The sequence below is a fragment of the Mastomys coucha genome, unplaced genomic scaffold (assembly GCF_008632895.1).
Source record: "Mastomys coucha isolate ucsf_1 unplaced genomic scaffold, UCSF_Mcou_1 pScaffold15, whole genome shotgun sequence".
Taxonomy (NCBI): domain Eukaryota; kingdom Metazoa; phylum Chordata; class Mammalia; order Rodentia; family Muridae; genus Mastomys; species Mastomys coucha.
In genome coordinates this window covers 73,747,740-73,752,229 of record NW_022196897.1, presented here as the reverse complement: position 1 = coordinate 73,752,229, position 4,490 = coordinate 73,747,740, and the positions used below count along the sequence as shown (strand labels likewise).

Below are 4,490 nucleotides of genomic sequence, written 5' to 3'. Positions count from 1 at the left end.
TGGACAGCCATGGGCAGAAAGGGCTGCCAGGTAGCTCTCAAGAGCATGGGAGCAAGTTCAATCAGATCCTGAGAAGAGAACTTAGGTCTATGCCCTGTAAGTCAAGACTCTTAAATCCATTTCTCCCACCTTGGCAAGATGTGTCTGGTGGGAAAATCCTCTACCTCCTCACACCAGACACATCTCTTTCCAACTTTTCCCCCTTCACACACACACAAAATTGACAGGGACTTTATTATCCCTGTTTTCATGGATTCTTCTTTCTTTAAGTCCTATGTGTAGGACTGTTGCTCTGAAAATTTTCTTCCATTGGATTTTTTTTTTTTTTTGAGGCGAAGTTTTTCTGTATAGCCCTGGCTGTCCAGGAACTTGCTCTGTAGACCAGGCTGGCCTTGAACTCAGAGATCCACTTGCCTCTGCCTCCTGAGTACTGTGGATTAAAGGCAAGTGCCACCACTTCCTGGATTGTGCTTTAGATTTCAACACATGTTACTAAATATACAACCTGTTTTGTCTCAGAGGACTGAGAGAAGCCCATTTTTAGTTCTACTCTCTCACTTTAAGACCTTGACCGCTTTTTAGAAGTCTGGACAGCTTTTCAGTTAAAGAATGCCCTAAACCCCGAATTTTTTATTTTTATTTTTATTTTTTTTGTTTTTTTTTTTTCGAGACAGGGTTTCTCTGTATAGCTCTGGCTGTCCTGGAACTCACTCTGTAGACCAGGTTGGCCTGGAACTTCGAAATCTGCCTGCCTCTGCCTTGCAAGTTCTGGTATTAATGGTATGCACCACCACCTCCCAGCTAAACCCCTAATTTCTATTGAAAGATAACTTTTACCTTGTCCTAAGTTCACAGCCTCCAAATTTATGTACCTCTTGGGGGAGGGGTGTCCCTGCAAGTAGATAATAAAAATGCTGTACAGATATGATTCAACATGGATCAGCCTTCCAAGTTTATACCAGACAGTTCATTGTCCACATATTTAAAATACAGTACAACTTGAGAAAAGGTTTCCAGGCAATAATCAGTACAATTCCAAGAGTATAGTAAAACTTAAAGTGTGACTACACAGAAACTATTTTTTAAAAGTACATGTGACCATGAAGGTGACTTCTTTAGCTAAATGATGTGGTCTCTGACTGAAAGCAAAGAAGAGGCCATAAAGTACCTGTGACATCTCCTTTGAGGATAGGTAATGGTCTAGGGAGGGAAGAGTATGAAATAACCACTCTAGGATTTGGGTAAGGTCTGCCCTATTGCAAAAGTAGGTGTGGTCTGTCTCCACAGATAACAAGATCAGTGAGGTCAGTCTCTGTAGATAACAAAAAGGTCACTAGGTCCTTAAAAAAAAAAAAAAGCCCAAAAAACAAAAAAACCTCACCTTCCTGGATGAAATGCAGGTATTTTCCTTTATCTCCTATATTGAGGAAATACCCCTGCATGATTAACACTCCTAGTTCTCTTAGTGCTTCTGAGTACCATGACCTCTGTGCCCTCCTCCAGGTTTCCAAGGTCCCACTGTAACTTTACAGCTACCATTCTAGGAAAACCTCCACTAACTTCAATTTCAGGGAACATTATTTACAAGGTTATAATCCTCTCTCCGAAAATGCATTCTTGTCTTTCTGACTCTCTTGTGCCCTCATTCCATTATTATCCTTGTCAATCTCAGTCCCTGGGATCTGAACCCACTGAACACCATTTTCTTTCCAATGTGAAGTCATGTCCTCTGGGACTCCTTGATGACAGACCTATCTACAGGATGCTGCAACCTGCACAAATTTAAGACCTATTTGAATAGGGCGATTGAGAAAGAAACATGCATTGAAAAACTGGAAACAAGCGGGCTGTGTGTTCTGATGGAGATGCACTAGCATCCCAAAACTCAGCATCTTTATTATAAGCTAACAAGAATATACACATACACAGTGTTCCATTCTTGGTTAACAGAAGCAACCTTATTCTACTTAAGGACAAATACACTGACAAAGCCAATCTGTGGCCCCTAGGTTATAATAATATTGACAGGAATGTAAACAGAACCAGTAGTTTTGTATAGAAATGGTGACTTTCTTGGGTTGCCTTTGGGCCCTAAGTATTTCTAGCAGCTTTGGACAAAGTTGCTTTAATCTCTCTTTAAGGATCTTGAAACCCTTATAGCATTCCAGAGGGGTGGGGTACAGCTCCTGTATGACCTGGCTCAGCTTGGCTGTGTGACAAAGAAGGTTCTTCAGGACAGGTAGAGAGATATCATTATGATAGAAGTTGACTTTGAGGAGCTGGGAGCATTGACTCAGGGCAGGTAAGAGGGGTTCGAAATGAGAGTCTGTCATTCCACACTGCTCCAGTTCCAGAATTTGCAGGATACTTGTGACTTTCTCTAGGATGAGCCCTGGAAGCTCATAGCCTACATCAGATAGAAAGAGAGCATTCAGGTTCAGATGTTTGAGCTTATGAATATTCAGACAATGGGGCAGGTACTCAAAGTCTGACCGAATAAGCTGAGGGCAGTCCGTAATTGACAAGGTCTCCAAAGGGGTCTTCAGGCAGCTAGGGAGAGAGCAAGAGATTATTTTTGCAAAATGGCATTGATTGCAAAATGGCATTGAAAGCACCAGCAGGTAACACATGTCCCAAATATAGTCTGTCCATATGATGGGTTCAGCTTCATCCTAGTGATGTCCCTAAGAGGCCCTTGATCTGTTCACTAACAAAACTGTGTCCACTTCCCCATCTTCAAATCCAGTCTCACACATTTCCCATTATTTACTCAACCCCTTTCTGCACTCAAACTAACCTTTTACATGTGAGCAATGAGAAGCATGCTAGTACATGGTCACACATATCTGACTACTAGGTTTACAGCAATCAGACCATCAAGGTCTTTCTAATTTCTAAGGAAAAGAGATGTGCTTTCTATGGTCTGGAGAATACTCTCCATGTTCCCTTACCTGAGCCATTTGTCAAGGGAGCCTTCTAGAAGGTAGATATCATTCAAATAGAGATTCTGGAGACAGTCCAAGTTGGAGAGCAGAGGAAGCAATGTGCTTTGCCACTCCTCTTCCTGGTCTTCACAAGCAATAAAACTGAAGGGCTTCTTAATTCCCTCTAAAATGAGGGTATGAAGATTACTCATCTGCTCTAGGTAAAGAACCAGATGTACCAGGAATTCAAGCCACCACTGACTCAGCCGTAGCTCCAGGAGGCAGTTTAAATCCACCAAATCAAAGATCTTTATGACACTAGAGATGGGTGAGGCACAACTTGCAGCTTCCTACAGCATAGGTGAATGGAAGACTTTCACTCCTGGACCCACTGCAACAAGTATGTGGTCCATTCATCGAAATAGGCTGTCTTGAGTTCACAATCAATTACTACTTTCAAATGTTTCTTTTTTTGGGGGCTAGGACAGGTCTTCAGTGACTGCTTCTGTGCTACATTCTGTGGTGAACAGTTATCTTCATGGGATCCATTTGTATGCTCCAGAAGTCATGGTGTACATGCCTCCTCAAATCAAGCACTCTGAGTTTGCACCTATTGTAGATGAAAAGAGTAGAATTCTCAGAAGATTAAGACATACCAAATAGTCCATATCTCACACTTGAGCTACCCATTCCAATGTCTTTTTCCCTATGCCTAGTATTAAGCCTGGGGTCTATGTTCAGTTAAAAAGGAATCGACTGAAGATCTATCTGTCTTCCCTTCATTCCAGTTAATCTGAGCCTCATTCCACTTATGACTGTGGGACAAATAGGGACAAGTTTTTTCCTCAGTAGCTGTGTTCTCCACATTTCTCATCATTTGCCCTGATGGCTAAGGCCACCTCCAAGATTCTAAAACCCTCTACGCTGATGCTGTCAGAAGCCTCAGATCCACTTTTGGACAAATACTCCCTGCCCTCAAATGTTCCTCTTCTGCACACACAGAGCCTTATTCCACACTAGGTGGGTCTTGTTTACCTGGAATGAACCTTCCCTGTTACCAGGACATTCAACCCATCAAGCAGTGCTTTCAAAGTCTCCAGGTGAGGGTCCTCTCTCAGGGTTCCTACAAGAAGGAATGGAAAGGGCCAGACAGACACCATTGCAGTCATGATCTTGGTTTGCATTTGAGTGAAGGCCCCTTGGGACATCTCTGGGAATAGATGACTGGGAACTTCCAGAGCAGATGGCTAAAGATTCCTCCTTCAGTAGAGATTTTATTGCATACTGAATGAGTGTAGATAGGGAGTCAACACCCATTGTGACTGATTTTTTCAGGAAAAGTGATCACGGAAAGCATAAAAGCACAAACAACATTCAGAAAACTTTGAAAGCCTATCTTCCACACAAAGAATTCCTGGACAATATCATTGCTTTGATGGTAGAGTTTGAATGTTATGCATTTTGATCACTGGATGTTAGTTTTTAAAGCCATACTTTTCTCTGGTGTGTGAAGCCTCTCCAAAGCCTACTCTTTCCCAAAGGGACCCATACAATTCCAACCATAGC

At 42.2% G+C, this 4,490-nt stretch overlaps 1 pseudogene; it reads right to left on the bottom strand.

Annotated features, from left to right (window-relative positions):
- Window positions 1–1,967: 1,967 nt before the first annotated feature.
- On the bottom strand, window positions 1,968–4,241 carry LOC116091700 (annotated as a pseudogene).
- Between the last annotated feature and the right edge of the window lie 249 nt (window positions 4,242–4,490).